This window comes from Megalops cyprinoides, chromosome 8 (assembly GCF_013368585.1).
Source record: "Megalops cyprinoides isolate fMegCyp1 chromosome 8, fMegCyp1.pri, whole genome shotgun sequence".
Lineage (NCBI taxonomy): Eukaryota > Metazoa > Chordata > Actinopteri > Elopiformes > Megalopidae > Megalops > Megalops cyprinoides.
Window position 1 is genome coordinate 32,360,499 of NC_050590.1, and position 17,026 is coordinate 32,377,524.

Genomic DNA, 17,026 nt, shown 5'->3' on the forward strand with positions numbered 1-17,026 from the left:
TGAAGTGAAGTTCGACGCTTCTCTCTGACTAAAAAACCGAGGAGTAAAATTGCACAAAACTCAAACCACTGCCACCACCACCAAAACACTCACAAAAAGCACTTGCTTCTCTCCAACCAGCCTCCCTCCAGCCACACACCTGCCACAGTTCAGTCACACAAGTATGGCTAATTACCCAATGGCTACCCTCACATACAGCAGACCCCACAGACAATTACAATTAACATGTTTTAGAATGAGACTGGTTATGTTTTGAATTAAAGACAGGGATTCCTTAATAATTATATAGTTATTTAACAATTTTTAACATGATTAACACAAATGACAAACATTGCATTACTCCTGGGGGACAGGTGAAGGATTTCCTTCACATGCATATATAATTATTATAATTCCTTTTTTAACAGGGGAAGGGGGGTCATTTTGTCCAGATGTGCACATTTTCAATAGAACTTAAACAGAACCATTTTTAGTGGATATAAAAGTGCTTCTTTGTACAAATTTCTTCTCACAGTGAATCCATATCTACATACAAATAGATTGCTTTGCTACTTATTTAAACAGAGCTAAGCTTACACAAAAAATCCACAACAAACTCTCCACTGTTGCAAACTGCTTGCACTGGAATCATTAGAGCGATATTGCAACAGTGGAGATGCATTGAGATTAAGTTAAAATATAATTGCTAAAATTCTAAATCCTACCTGCGTCTCATTCTATATTTTACTCTTAATCTTCTCCACACTTTTGATATTTGGCAGGCACCCTTTTCCAAAGTTGGTTTTATAGAACAGAACACAGAACACAGTAGTTCAAAAAGCAGAGCATGAGTACCTGCACCAGTACCTGCCACATTGCTAAAGACTGGTTGCTGGCTTGTAGAATTCAATACAATAAAGAATTCTGTATAATTCTATTCTATTCAATTCTATACATTCTATTCTAGACAATAGAGAAATAACTGCCGCTCCCTCCATATGAAGACTGGGACACAAAGCCCTGGATTTTCCCTCATACACACATGCACGCAGGCACGCACGCACGCGCGCTAAAACAGCCACTAAGGGTGTATGTGTAAGGGTGTATCTAAGCGTGCATGTGTGAGCATGTGCTTGTTTCTGTGCAGGTGTGTGTGTGTGTGTGTGTGCAGCAGGTGTGTGCACATTTGTGTTTGTCCTTGAGTTGAGAGCCTGGGGCTAAGAGGATGTCTGAACAGTGTCAAAGTACAGCACCTCTGTAGGCAACAGCATGCAAGTCCCAGCAGGAGAGGACAGGCCATCTCACAAGCAAATCTAAGCACACAGGATTACATGGAGCGAAAGGACCCTGTTTAACATGTATGCTGTGTCCTTCCAAGGGGGGCGTCATCCCCTTGTTTCTCAATGACTGATGCCTCTGTTCTGATGGACCAAATGTATGTGTGGTGGGAACAACACAAGGGGCCTGGGAGGTGGGGGGGGGGGGGGTGGATATGGAGAACTGAGGCCAGTTACTGCATTTTTTGAAAAGTGCTTTTTTTGTCAGTTTTCTTCTCACTGGAATTACACTAGGGAAGCTTAAACACCCAGCCTGAGCAAATCTAACTGCGGTGGGAACACATCAGGGCCCGCCAGCTCACAGGACATTGACATTAGAACATTGGGTAACACTGATCTTAAATCTGATTGGATGTGTGTGGCCTACACTAAGGCAACCCCTGAAATGCCTACCCGCTAGTATGATGCTGTAGGACTGTAGCCACAAAGATGGAGATGGTGTCATGATACATGGCAGGTTGTTTGCAGTTGCTGCTGCTCTCTCATGAAGCGCTAATGGAAATCTGCCACCTCCCTCTCACTTTAGGGTGTCTAGCTGGACGGCTGCTCACTCAAATCCCCATTGTGTGAGCACGGAGTGGCTGGTATGCTAGTAGCATACCTAAGCCCGCAGTATGGCTTTGTATTTTCAGGTGGTATGTTTCCATATCCCTCCTGCCTCCTATCCCACCCCACCCTGACTCTCCCTTTTCCCTACCTCTCTGCATCCCCACTAATCCCTAAGGATGCCCTTTGACCCCTCTGTGCTGCCCCTTGACAGGACTATCCCCTTGCTGCCTTATGACATATTTATAGCTTCCTGATTGGCTCTCTGTGACCTCAGGTTCTGACCTTTGGTTCTGACACCACTTTGTTCTGCTGGGCAAGACCACATCATTCATTTTCATGCAATTAGCACAAGTCATATCCCTTCCCCCCTCACACATTTCAAGCCACAAACACTAATAAACAGTGAGACTGTTACCTACACCTCATAAGGGAAGATATACAAGTCTCTTGGGGAGGGGAATGGGAGGGGGATGGGGGACATGTATCACCAGCATATCTGTGTAAAGATAGACGGACCTTCATGTGACATTGAGAGGGCTTCAGCGACCAGGCTGTTGTCTGTTGGGTGGAGGTAATTGAAACATTTTTGAAGGCCTGCATTTCTTGGAATGAAGGGTTTGAAATGCAAACACACACTTTCCCCATTCTTACTCATCACAGCATCATATCTAAATAGAGGGGGAGATCGGCCAGGCACGGCACAGTGGCAGATGGTGAGCAAAAAATATGGGAGTCAGGGGACTTACATGTATTTGATAATTGTCTTGAGCCTGTTTTTGATTGTTTTGCCTGATAAACGAACATGGCAGTTTAAATAAGGGTTGCCCATTAGCATCTTATTCCTTTTTATTTGATTGCACCTAATGCAATAGTTCTGCCTTTGCACTCTCCATGACAAATAATTACAGTTACAATGAAAAAAATACAATTGGTTTTAAGTACCTTTGCTATGATCACAATTATGTATTTGTCTAAGGCCTCCAACTCATTTTAAAATGATTCAAAGCAAAGGGTGGAAGGTTCCTGATATCACATTAGAAACAAATAAGTAAAAAAAAAGAAGCAGCTGTTGATGGAGGATCCTTAATAAAAATTGACGAGCTTATTAAATGCTAGAATGTTTTTTTCCCCACACAGAACCTTTTTTTTTCCTTTTTATAGCTCTACAGCCATCAGTGCTGCAAATGCTCAAGAGAAAACTCTGGAAAGCTCAAAACTAGTCTATATTCTTCCAGCAGGTACCACATCCAGCTCTTCTGTACAGAAAGAGTCCACCCTCCACTTATGATTTTTAGTTTAGTAAAGCAAAGTATTGCCCACAGCTCTTCTGGCTCCTCCCCAGATTGGAGCCTATCATCTTCTTCCTTATGCTGTTGTCTGTGGCAGCTCGGTGCCCTATGAACCCATTTCATATGTCATAAAAGAGAGATTCTCCTGACTCCACCGAGACCATGGAGAAATGAGTGCTCTGTCAGGAACACCAACACTTCATCACTTTTAGACTTTTCCTCAAAGTTTAAATAAATAAACATAAACAAGCAAAGAGTACAAACCATTCAAAATTTCCACATGGTAATATGGCAATCAGAAGCTGTATTTCTTAAAGAAAATCTAACAGGATGTAGTTTAATATACTTTAGTGGGGAAAAAGTTAATAATAAGAACAAACCTTTAGCTGACTAAGAATTATTCACACAGACAAAACCATTCAGACTTCAGAACTGCTCATAAAATGGCAAAAAGGTGGGAGTGTCTACAAGGACTTCTAAGGACATGCAAGAACATTCAGAGAGCTGAGCTTCAAGACAGTTGCTGTTTCAGGTAATAAATGCACATAACAAGCTTGCCATTTTTGTTCAAGTGGAAACGTCTGTGAAGCTTATGATGACATCTTAATAAAATTAATTAACTTCATTTACTGAGAAAATATTTATTAGATTGGGTATTCTGTTCATGAATTAATTACAGTTAATCACATCACTGATGTAAGCATGATGCAACTCCCAAATTAAAAGTAAATATAAGTAAATATATTAATAACTGGCTATGACTCATGCTTGTGAGAGTTCCACTTACACAAGCCACTGAAATTTTTGGGAGACATTTTTGGAAATTCTCCCTGTGAAGTTCCAAAAGCAGAAAATGCATCTGAATTATAAACTCTTCTGTGGCCTCTTTTTTACCCTGTAAAAATTTGATCAGTCCAGGATATTTTCTCACTCACTAACTCCTACCATTTTTCCTTGTTTTGGTTCAAACTACTCTTGATCAATTTGTTGATTTTTCATGAATCAGGATTTTACCTCTCATAATATTTGTCTGCAGTTAAACCTTGTTGCAGTTGCCCAAGATACAATTTCTCTCTGCCATTTATTTTTGCTAATATCTTCCTCTTAGATTTGGGCAGCTGCTTTACTCATGTTTAATTAGCTGTGCATAGATGTTCATTTGCTTTGGTCCTGTAAAAACTGTAATAACTACTGCTTCTGATATGGCACATAGATGTGTTCCTTTGTTCAAGAGGGTCATATGCACAACAAACATAATCACAGTTTAGATGCCTAATCTTTTTTTTTGCTTGCCTACAACACCACATATTCTTTCTTCACACAAGATTTCAGGTGGATGATCAACTAAGAGATGTCTGATCCAGATCAGCATGCAACAGTCAGCACAAATAATCAAACCTGGTAACTTTGAGCTCCACTGAAGCATAATCTAGCATTGGTGCCCAGAGCAAGAACTGACAACCACAACTTTAATTCAGATGAAATGTCCTCATATACTTAGTTTAAGCTCTTTGCAAGTTCTAGCGCTTTTGTTAGCTTTGGTGGGGAAATGCACTTTTTTTTCACCACACATAGGTGAATTCTTCACTTAGAATCATTCTAGATATTTTTTGTCAAAGTAGTGGCTTTATCCATTTGTATAAACAGCAGCATCACATTTTTTAGTCCCCCTTTCTGGTAGGAAAAATAGAAAAGTAGTGCTTGTTATGCCATGATGGTGTTGTGCAACATTAGTAGTCCTGTATGGTCTGAACAGAGCATCAGACTTTTGCTGTTAGTTGCTTGTCCAAGGGAGCCCTGGGAAGGAAGTGCTTGATTGCACAACCAATAAAAAAACACAATTCCTGTTTTCAATGCTTGAAAAAGATCACTTAGGTTCCTATAAACTAGCCAAAGCTCATGGCAATACAGAAGCAGTCTTGTCTGACTCATTTGTATCTGTGTTCATTAGAATGCTATCAGAGAAGGTTTTTCATGTTTCCCTTGGAATGCTGTGGACCACTGCATTCCTACAGAGCATGCATCGGAAGTTAAATGTAAGAGGTCAGTCTGAATGTGGTCTCATAAAACACTGAAGCCTGGCCAGGGACTACTCAACACCTGACCTTGAGTACACTCAGGGCTGCCAAGAACATGTGCCACAGACAAGTCATAAATTATCAAAACATTCCAACTCTTGCACAATAAAAATAATATTTATATTAACGTAGCAAGTATTTCTGTGGTTAATACCAGGCAAATATTCCACCATCAAGCCAGGTTCTACCTTACTACTATGTACAATAATGCACAAAATTGTGCTACAACATCATTAAACACAAATTGTAGTTGTTTTTATCTTATTGTATCCCAAGCTAACTCATCTCTCCCACTTTCATAGGATTTGGTTTATTGAATTTAGCACTTTTGTTTTTGGCTTCATCATAAAGAGATGAATTTGCTACATATATTTAACCCATATGTGTTGATAAAAGGATCATAAACTGATCACTTTAGAACAGCCAGCGCGTAGTAAGCTACTCGATCTGATTGTCGCCTGGGCACTTCTTACCAACCAATGCCGCCGTTAATATTTTCCAACTATGATGCCTCTTACTGAAACCCACGTCGTGTGTGCCAGGGTATTCGAATATTTATTTTAAAAATCCGTTTGACTAAGTACTTAATCATGTTTCATTATGATTTTTTTGTTTATTATGTTAGGACAATAAGTAGTGGTTTTGGACGCGCTCTCTTCTCAGTGTGTAACCAGGTACATTTTTCGGAGATCACTGTTGTTCAGTAATGTTCAGTCTTAACCCCTGTAAAGTATGTGCTTGTGCAAAGACAGGGAAAGAAAGAGGCAAAGAGGGAGGGAGGCAGAGAGAGAGAGAGAGAGAGAGAGAGAGAGAGAGAGAGAGAGAGAGAGAGAGAGAGGGGGGGGGGGGGGGGGGGGGGGGGGGGGGGGGGGGGGTTTAAAAATTAACTGGCAAGCGGGCCTAGAATTCCATCATTGTCGGGAGAACAGTGGCATTCCGAAGCACGAGGAAGAAAGGGGAAAATAGGAGGGAGAGTGTGCGCACGAGAGACCTAGAGTGCGAGATAGAATTCATTCAGTGGGATTGTTGAGCGCGGTGCTCCACGGATTACAGAAACAGACGTCGATCTGTTTCGTTTCTGGTGTCTCTTCATATCCTGGAAGCACCAAGGGATCGAAATTTCAGCATTTTAACGTCTTCGCAGCGGGTGCAAAATTACACAGACGACTGGTGAAGACAGGCTGAAACTTATCTCTTTCAGAAATCTCCTGGCTGAAAACAAAGGTGAGTGTCATCCAGTTGATGCACGTACCGCACCGGATAGTACCTACACAAACATAAAGCAAAAACATAAACGTGCAATTAGTGATGATGGTAATTACAGTTGAATCGATAGAAACTATAAAGGTTAAATGATACATTTAAATACTATTCCGGCAACACACATACCCCCAACAAACCTCAGGACCCGACTCCTCTACATAAACATAATAGAGAATATAGGCTACTTTTCATAAATCAATGAAATGCACAAAGGCGCATATCATTTATGCACACCTTATCTGCGTTAGTTTTTGTAGTCCATATATCTATATGCTCGTCTTTCGCCAGTCCCGTGAGGTAGAGTAGGTTATTGTTAATTATGGTCCATCTGTGATCCAATTCCGTATGTGTCGGCATGCTGTCATCAGCGCAGGTTGAGGGTAAACTGCTGAACGATGTTAGCTTGATTATAATGACTGAACAAGAAAATATTCATAATTTCAATTCATAATTTTTGTTTTGTATTCGTATTCTTGTTCACATCAACCTACTACTACTCAGCTAATGCATTAGTACTATCACTATTACTGTTACTGCCCCTTCTACTGCTACTGCCACTTTTACAACTACTTTTATCGATTACGACTAATACTAGCTAATGCTTCATCTATTTTTCCACGGTGCTAAACTGTCAATGGTCTCAACGTTTGTCTAAGTATCAGGTGTTCGTTCACACGTGGATTCACTTGTCCCGAACGTTAAACTAAACGGTCTCATTAAATGTGCTTCCCAGCTGCCGTTCCGTACATACGTGCACCTGCTCAAATCGTCTGTATGTCTTTGTAAGGCATGTCAGCTATCTACAAGCGGAATGTTTGTTTAGGCGAGAGCTTCATAGACGCGTGCGGCACACGGTAAAGTAGTACACACTTTTAAGAGAGAGGGAGCGAGAGAAAGAAAGGGGGTAGAAAATAATTTCTCGTGGTGAAATAAGTTTTGAAATTAAACATTGTAAGCAGCGTCGTTGTAGCCGTCAAACTGTAGGGTTGCCAGATGTTAATCTAAAAATTAACTTCACTTTTAAATCAAGTCAATCCACTATCTAAGCCGCTTTAATGTGACCCTCTGAAAAAAATCATAACCAATCAAAACGCTGATGCTGAATCTGTCCAATTACACAACATAAAGTCCCCGGAGGTCTTCCTCTCTTTCACAGAGAATAACAAGTAGTGGAAGTGCTGATACTCTTATCTGCCTGTCAGCATTGCTCTCTTCCCCGCTGATCCATGTTCTACATACACTGCATATAGCCTCGTGACCTGTGTGGCAAATTCATTACTGTGCAGTCAGAACCCTGAACCCAGTGCATTACCGCGCCGACAGAACTCTGAATCCAGTGTGTTACTGTGCAGTCAGAACTCCGAGAGCACCGCATTACTGCTTTTATCGATATCCACAGTCTTATCACAAACCAAATGTGGTCAGGCTTGGTGTTTGTGCAGCCGAAGCCCTCATTTGAACAGAGCAACGCTGATTAAAAGCTCTTCTTCCAAAACTCTTCTTCATGCAGTAGAAAATCATAGGTAAGAAAAAAAAAAAATGCTTAACATCAGATTGACTGCCTAAACGATTTCTAGCTTAAGTGGATAAGTGGTGTTCAGTTAAAAGATGCATTCTCTGTTGAGTTACAACCTGTGCGATATTATGTTGTATACATGGCAAAAAGAAAGTGGGCAGTATTACAGCGCATGCTTCTTGTAATCAAACCCCTTAACCCCCTTTTGCACCTGCTTAGACAGTTTTGTTAATTATGTGCTTTAGATGTTATGATTTGTACATGCAGCACAGACCCTTTAGGAATACAGATTCCAGGTGATTTTGGAGTTATGCATTACGACTCGCTATTCCATAGGATTCAGATAATATGCGTAGAACTATGTTAACACCGCCCCCATATTTACATATTTATCAAATATAAATGTTTTTCCCTACTCACATTTTCCAATAAATATGTGTTTTTCTTTCCCAATTTCGAATCTGATAGCAGCGATTCTTTGTATGAAGGATTTGAGGAAACCTGAGGCAACCTAAAATTATTCGCGTACTAAACGCAAGCGCCATGCATGCAGCGGCGTGTTCCTTTTTCTGTTGTATTTATAGAATTACAATCCACAGACTTGCGAGGTGGTGTTATAAACGTAATACTAAGAAGGCGCTTGGTTGTGTAATATCCTCTAAGAAATACTTAAACAAGTTTCACGAAAAACTGAGACAAACTAGTTGAGCCTAGCAGACAGAAAAGTTGGAGAGTTTCACCTGGCCTTCCTCCGTCTGGTTTTATGGAGTAATTATTATTTAATGATCCTAACATATGAAACAATATGGGGTAGTCTTTTTCTGTTGACAGTTACGTTGGCAAGGTAGTGATATCCATATTTGCTGTAGGCTTTGGCATCACTTCCACTTTTGTATAATTGCTTGTCCTGTGAAGTTTTCTCATGCCTGTGGCAGCCAAACACAAAAGAACCTGAAGACATTCAGTTAGACAAGGACAAATGCTAGATTAGCGCTCTTCAAATACAAGACTGGGTCGCAGTAATTACCCTTTCTGTAGTTCTAACAGTAGCTGGTCCCCTTTACAGTCTAAACAACAACAACCTACTGAAGTCTTTCTTCCTTCCCACATTTCTTTGTGTCCATCTAGTCATCCTGTGTTATTGAAACAGTATGAGAAAGCGTAGTAGCTTATTCCCATGTTTAGTGGGCTTTCGATCCTGCAGGTTGAAGGTGCAATGTTAGGAGGAGTACCATGTAATTACAGCACTAGATAATACTGCTTTACTTTTCAGTTTAAAAGATTGAGAAGCAGACAGCCAAATGTGCGCTAGTGATATCAAACAGTGCACAGATGTAAACTGGCTCCACAACTTGTAGTGTATTTGAATTAAGCTGGCCAAATTCAGAAGAGATTCTATTATAATCTTTTGTGAGCATTTATTGTTTTGTTATTAGTGTTAAAAAGTCATATCTGCTGCTTTATCCTCACCCCGGGAAAGCTATTGATCTTCCATTTTGGCTAGTCGTAATGAAGTGAGGACACACATTGATTGCCTCTGTTGAGGAGAGCAGGCACACACAGCCATTCTAGGGTATTTGAACATAACTGCCATCCCCTGCCTTACAGTCATCAGTTTGACCTGCTGCTCCCAAACAGGCACGCAAACACACACACACACACACACACATAAACACATTAACTCTAAACTCTAACACATTAAATGGCATTGTGAGATATTGTTTCTTGCGACACTACCAAGCCTGCTCTCTGGCACTCTGTATTTTCACTGCCGTGTTTGACCCTCTCCTGTTCTTTGGACCTTGCTTGTGGTTTTTGGATCTGGTTTTGTACTGCTGCGTCCCATGACCGACCTGTTTCGTCCCTGACTACGTTTTGTCTTCCGTGATTAAATATATTATTGACCGCACTTGGATCCCAGTCTCTTTACGTTACACCGACAAACAAAAATACACACGCTCAGGCATGCATACCCATGTGCACATACATGCACACACACAGCATAATCACCATGGAAACAAGTCCTCTGGTGCAGTTGGGTTTATTTTTGCTTAATTGTGTGTTAGCTTGTTGTTTACATTGTGCTTTAAATTTAGAACAGGGAGATTTCCAGTTGGAAAAAATAAATGTAAGGAAGATACATATGCTTCTCCAGGGATGTAAATTAACACATTTGGATCACATTATTAATTTGTTTTTTTTATTGAATCTGGGAGAGAAATGGTTGCTGGAATCTTCCCTTTGGCTGGTGTCTGATGAAATACTGGCTTCATGTATAAATGAAGAGAATATGGAAAAGGAAAGTGTCCATGCATTAAATGCGGTTTGTCTGTGACCTGAAGGCTCCTCATGGAACGTAACATGAATGAAACAGAAAAGCAGAAACTTGTGTGTGCTTGTGCTCTGTTTCACAATATGTCAGGACATGTAAGAGTGTGTGTGTGTTTGTGTGTGTGTGTGTGTGTGTGTGTGTGTGTGGGGGGGGGGGGGGGGGGGGGGGGGCTGCGTGTGTGCATGTACATGAGCTTGCCTACATAAGTATTGTGTACATGCATATTTATGCATATGCATGACATGAGATTGTCATGACAGAATGCGGAGATGACACAATCACATATACTAAAGTGGGTTTAGTGATAACAATGCATTCATCTTTTGATTATTTTCTTATCATCTTATTATTATTCAGAAAACAAATTTCGATGAGAGAAAACATTGTGTTCTTTTTTCTTCAAGCCTGTTTGGACCTTGGAACAAGCATGCTTTGCAAGGTAGAGGTGGGTGGCTCAAGTCACTCAGGGCAGAAAACGGGGTAATTGTATTGTCTTTTATTAATAACTGACTTACACCCACACTGCCTGGGAATCAGGAATTTTTTGGTGGAAAATCAGTTTACAGGTTCTATACAAATAGAACCAGCAGACACCCCAGCCCTCCAGAAGTGGTGTTGCACATCCCTAATCTCAAGAAAATCAACTGGATTACTGTGAATCTCGGAAAGATTATGCTACATCCAGACAGGGTAAATTTATGCAGCCACTGGTTTGTGGGACAGTGAAGAACTGTAGAATAGACAAGCTGAAAGCAAAAGTGGATAGAATCTTTTTTTTTCAGTCATTAAGGATCCAGAAAACCTAGCACCTAAGTTTGTTTATTCAAAATATTGCATCTACATTTTGTATATATGAGAAGAAGTGGAAGGGTTCATTGTGTGTCTGTGTCTATGCATGTGTATGTATGTGTTTGCTTTGTATGAATATCATGTTTCTGTGTGCATGTGTGTGTGTGTGAATGTGCTGGAGTCATAAGCATTAAGAAATAGAATTGAGCCACATTATTTCTGGAGAAATATGGCTTCACCGTTGGAAGCTCTTGGCATGTGTGCCTTATGGGAGGGTGGGGTCGGGGGGTGGGGGGGTTGGCTGGGGTGCAGGCAGGGACGAGTAGTCTGAATGGTCACGGTCAGTGGCGGTGCTCTCTGGCAGACCACCGGCCCTCCGGGTGGAAGGGGGCATGCTGATGGGGCATGCCGACTGGGACCTGCAAGTGCTGCCACTCCGGCTGCTATCAGACACAAGCTGAGCAAGCGCATCACAAACATATTCCTCAGGAAGGAACACTTGAGCAGCTGCCGAGGTCTGTTAGTTTAATTAGGGTAGACATCACTCTCTCTGCCTTGCCTGCCCTCAGGTTGCTCTGCTGGGTTGAGTAGATAAACATGGGGGGCAGGGTGGCACTCGCGTGCATGTGTGTGAGTATGTGTGTTGGGAAGGTTCTGACAGATGATGGAGGGTGGATGAAGAATGGTGGATGAAAATGATGAAAAGCGAGGTAATGATGACTGCCTTGAGATTGACAAAAAGAAAATGCTGATTTGGTCCAAAAAAAAAGCTGAACGTGGTTTGATGGATAGCTGCACTATTCTAAAAGGAGTTGCTCATCTCTGCTGCCTGTCAGCATATGATAATGGGTGTCTTCTCATTAACGATATAATGTGGGATGAGAGGGGTGAAGTTATCAGTGTCTTTGGCACAGAGCCCATGCATCTGGTTGTAGTATGGAAGTCAGCAAAGACCATGACAGAGAACTGGGAGATGAACCTGCCCACCTGGCCATGGATTGAGCAGGGGCAGTGACGTGAACTAAGATTAGAAATTATGGCCAATGTTGCATAGGCAGGAGGTGGAGAGAGAATGGGGAGAGAGAGAAAAAAAACATGACCATCTCTCTCTGTGGGAAACATTCTGAAGGGAATGATGACATTTGTCTGGCTCCATACAAAATGCTCTCCAAATGTGAGCTATGATTACTCTGCATACTGTATTTTATGTGTGCAGCTTGAGCGGTGGTACAAAACACAGCCACCAGGGCACGGTGTGTGTTGAATGTCCAGCCAATGAGAGCTGGGGCAGAGGATGAGGATAACAGTAAGGATAGGTTTGTTAACCGAGAGATTCCAAATGGGTTGAGCCTGGATAATTGAATGCAGGTTTTTCTGAAATCCCACTTTGACATTGAACTTCATTTAAAACAGATACAAATAAATCAAAGTGGTTAAAATGCCTCTGGGCTGCCGCAGATGTTACTCTGCGAGAAAGGCGTATGGCATGATCCCGTACATGTACAGCATAGGATGGTAGACAACTCACACTAGCATAAATACAAATATGCTGGCATTGCCTCACTGCAAAACGTGTGTGTGCTTTCCTGGCCAAGATTAGTTGTCAATGTTTGACCTCGTGTAGCGCTTAAGAATCAGCCACAGCCCACATACCACTCTGCATCCACACATTATCCCTCTGCCCTATATTATCATCTTTCTGTTGAAAATATCCCATAATCCCTCACGTGCCCCCGGTTGAAGGAATTGTTCAAAACCACTGCTGTGGCCAGAGTTAGCTAGTTGTTTTGTAAATAGAGCAGGTGATCTTGTCATTTTTTCAGATAGTGGTATAAAGAGAGGAATCTTTCTAGATCTTTCTAGCTAGATTCAATGGCAGCACTCGGAATTGTAACCTCAGCCCCCCCCCCCCCCCCCCCCCCCCCCCCCCCCCAAAACCCACCTCCTCTTTCCGGAGTTGCGCCGAGCTGGGGGTAGCATACAGCCCTGTCTGTTTACTCCCCGACTTGTTCAGCGGAACACACAACAATCCCCTTCACTGCCCATTTGTCACCCCCCCCCCCCTTTGAGAATAAAAACAGCAAAAAAACTACTAAAATCTGTCCCTGTTCAGATAGTGGTATAAAGAGAGAAATCACTGCTTGTGTCAGAGAGACAGGGGGACACTACTAGGTTGCCCATGTTCAAATGTGTTGGAGAGGTTGAGAGAGAGACAGAGGTGTGTTGCAGAGGCAGGGGATGAGACTTATATGTGTATCCTCTGCCTCCCAGCTCAACCTCCATGGCATGCCAGTCTCACATCTCCACTAGCACCATGTGGAGGGCCTTGAGGGGACAGAGGACAAGAAACAGAGACCTGAGGAAAAGAAAGAATGAGAGTCAGAGACAGAGTTGGGGAGAGAGAGAGAGAGAGAGAGAGAGAGAGAGAGAAAGAGAGAGAGAGAGAATGTCTATGTATGTGTGTCCATTCATCAAGCTTCCTAACTCAAAGTAGACTTGCTGGCATTCTGTGGCACCTACCACTTGAGTAATCCTCCTGGGAACATGCTGGGGCTGCCAAAATGCCATCTAGCTCCTATTTTCCACTCTGTACAACTCTCTCTCCCCTCTATCTCTCTATCTCTACCTCCCCCACATAACTCGCAGTCTTTCTATTGCTGCCTGTCTGTCTCGCGCCTATCCTTTTCCATTTGATTGAGTGGGACTGAACACACACACACACACACACACATACACACATGCATCAAATCCATGGGGAGATGTGCAAGTGACTCTATTTTCATGGGCTCCACAAACAAGGGCCTGTTCTTCTCTGCAGGCATCAAAGCGGCCACAATCTCCTCTGGATAGCAAGTGCTCCCACTCATCTCTGCTGGATGCAGATTTGCTTTCTTCTCTAAGACCTTGCGTGACCTGCCAAACCCGCTCTTACAGACTCATTATGTATTTGGGGAGATCTCACATGCAGCACCGCAAAAGGCCTCTACCCCCTACTCAGTAAAGGGATGGCCATTCCTCCCTGCCAAAGCTCTCATTGCAGTAGAAATCCTTTACAGATACGATGTGTGTCCTGATAACAGTCATGACGAAATGGCACAAATAATCGCTTAAATCTTTGATGGGATCATGTTTGTTTCTCTTGACAGACACTCGTGTCCAAGGTGACTTACAGCGCATGTATCAGCAGCGCATTTATACAGTTGGGCTTCTACAAAAGTAACTCAGATTAAGGGACTATGGCCCATCAAGGAATTGGCTGGCAATCAAGATGGTAACCCTTCAATTACAAGCCTGGCTCTGTACACTTTACTGTGTGCTCATGGACACATTCAAAAACTATATACATGAACCCATTGCTCAATTAGATCTTGAAACAGCAATATTCAATGCAGACATATTTGTTTTGTCTGGAATGGGTCCCAGTATGGAGGTCTCACCTCAGGAAAAGGTTCAAGCCCCCAATGCACAAGGCAGTTTACATCAGATCCAACACACCAGCAAAAACTGAATTCACGCTCTCTCCGTATGTCTTTGTGCAATGCTCTTTGAAATTCAAAAAACACTGAAACGTCTCCAGAGGTTTCCTTCATTTGCTTAACAGCAGCCACATGCTAAAAAAGCTCCAGCTGTGTCCCATCACTGCTGCTACTGTTTCTAGTGATCACTAAAATAGCACTGCACTGTTGTGAATTAGGGGATCATACCTGTGCCTGTAGTTGCATTATCTCATTTGGCTTAGCACACAGGGCAGAAGGAAAGTACAGTACAGCCTGTACTAAAAGATTATAACATTTACTCAACCTGCTGACTGACTTGACCACTGGCAGTCTCACAGACGGATGACCAAAAGGGGGCCGCATCACAAAAATTTGGAAAGGACAGGTTTTAGGACAAGCTGAGCAAGTTGTTGTTTTGCTCTTTTTGAATTTTGAAACATACAGATGAAACATAGGTGTCATGGCTTTTAAAACAAGTGATAAATGGTTCATATGTTTTCTCGCGCCATGCAACAATACAGTGTTTTACTGTTTTCTGTTAATGAGGTATGTGAATATTTTGATATATCTTGATATAAATAGCTGTGCTGGAACGTAATTGAATTATTTTCAGAAGCAGAAACAAATGCATCTCTCAAACAAAAGACAGCTTGGTGGAGGTGCAGCTCTCTTCTCTCTTTCATCAGAACAATTCAGTCATTACAATTCAGCATGCGGCCTCATCCAATTTAGTTATCAGTTGTTGCAGTTGAACACTGAACACTGTACAAAGTGAAAAATCTGAACAAAGTACTTTTTGTTGGAAAATGGTTTAATTTACTGGAAAGGACTGATAACAAGGTAGAGGCCGGTCAAAAGTCATTGGAGATCTAGCATACACTGCTCTGTTTTTTTTTTAAGAAATCAATACCTTTTACCTCTTTTACATTTGTAAAACATAAATTAAAATGTGGTAATAAGGCAAAAGATTAATGATATTGTACCACTGGCAATTAGCGACAAATTAAACATTTCCATGCATTTTTAATTTTATTTATTAATCATGAGAATAGTTATTAAACATACTGAGGAAGGTAGGAGAAAAATATGTATACACTATAAATGGGGCAAATTATTTCATTCTGTCAGTAAAATTAACATAACTTTAAGAATTGCTTAGCCTAATGGTTACATGGGGGACGTTGTTAGTGATTGCCCTGTCTTTCAATGGGCATTTGGCCATATCTCCAAACCACCCACGTCCTGCTTGGCATCCATTTGGGGAGAAAGGGTGGGGGGTTGGGGGTGGGGAATCAGGTCAGCCCAGAGGAGTCACGAAAGAGTGCTCAAGGGAAGGGCCTCTTTTTGTCCTGTCCATTTGGCACTGGAGACGATGCCACCGTGCACAATCCGTCATTGTCAGACCCGAAAAGAATACTAATTAAACTAAAATTTAGAAATCATTAAAAACCGATGGACGACTTCATCCGAACAAAGTGTCCCAATATGCTGCATGTCGGGGTTTGGAGCACAAGGTCAGATGGTTCGAAATTGTGCTGACCACATAGCGGACACCCCCCTGTGGCTGACCCTCCCAGCTGCTTGCCCTGTTCAGACCCAGCCTTTCTGATATTGTTGGGGGTGAATGGTGGACAAGGTTTATGATCACAGGGGTCTGACCTGTTCATGAATGTAAAACCATTGGCATACGACGTCTGAGTTGCTGAAACCCTGAATGACCAGACCATTGCAAGTTTTTCTTGATCCACCTCATAACCATACTATTATGACCATACATTGCTTATCTTAAACATATGCTTTTGAAAGTGTTTTGGAGACAGGTTTTCTCTGTATGCAGCTTTGTGCTCAGAAAAAGGAATCTGCCAGTGTTGGTTTCGCTCTTGAATATGTAAATTACCCGAGCTGGGAGAGGCGAGCACAGCCGGCGCTTGTTCTTGTAATTGCAGAGAGCCGTAAGAATGTAGATGCTATAAAGCCAGAGAATGACATGCATGAGAACTGAAAGCTAGATTCAATGGCAGCACTCGGAATTGTAACCTCAGCCCCCCCCCCCCCCCCCCCCCCCCTCCCAAAACCCACCTCCTCTTTCCGGAGTTGCGCCGAGCTGGGGGTAGCATACAGCCCTGTCTGTTTACTCCCCGACTTGTTCAGCGGAACACACAACAATCCCCTTCACTGCCCATTTGTCACCCCCCCCCCCCCCCTTTGAGAATAAAAACAGCAAAAAAACTACTAAAATCTGTCCCTGAACCCTGTGCCGCAGTTTTCCCAGCTCTGGAGCCTGCGAGCAAACTTGGATCCTTCTAAACTGGCCCATTCTTCTGTAGTTCTATGTGTTCCAAGAGCAGCTCGCCTTGATGACTGTCAAACACAGGGGTTTTTGTCCACGATTTGGCT

At 42.2% G+C, this 17,026-nt stretch overlaps 1 protein-coding gene across 2 annotated transcripts in view; it reads left to right on the plus strand.

Moving 5' to 3' along the window:
* The first annotated feature begins 6,130 nt into the window (after nt 1–6,130).
* slc1a2b (solute carrier family 1 member 2b) overlaps nt 6,131–17,026 on the plus strand; it is a 42,264-nt gene continuing 31,368 nt past the window's right edge. Inside the window, exon 1 of one of the 2 annotated variants that reach the window (XM_036535778.1) lies at nt 6,131–6,456. The gene's annotated coding sequence lies outside the window, so the exon portion shown is untranslated. Of the gene's footprint in view, nt 6,457–7,780; nt 8,019–17,026 lie in introns of those variants that run through there. The other variant, XM_036535780.1, reaches the window with a different exon arrangement.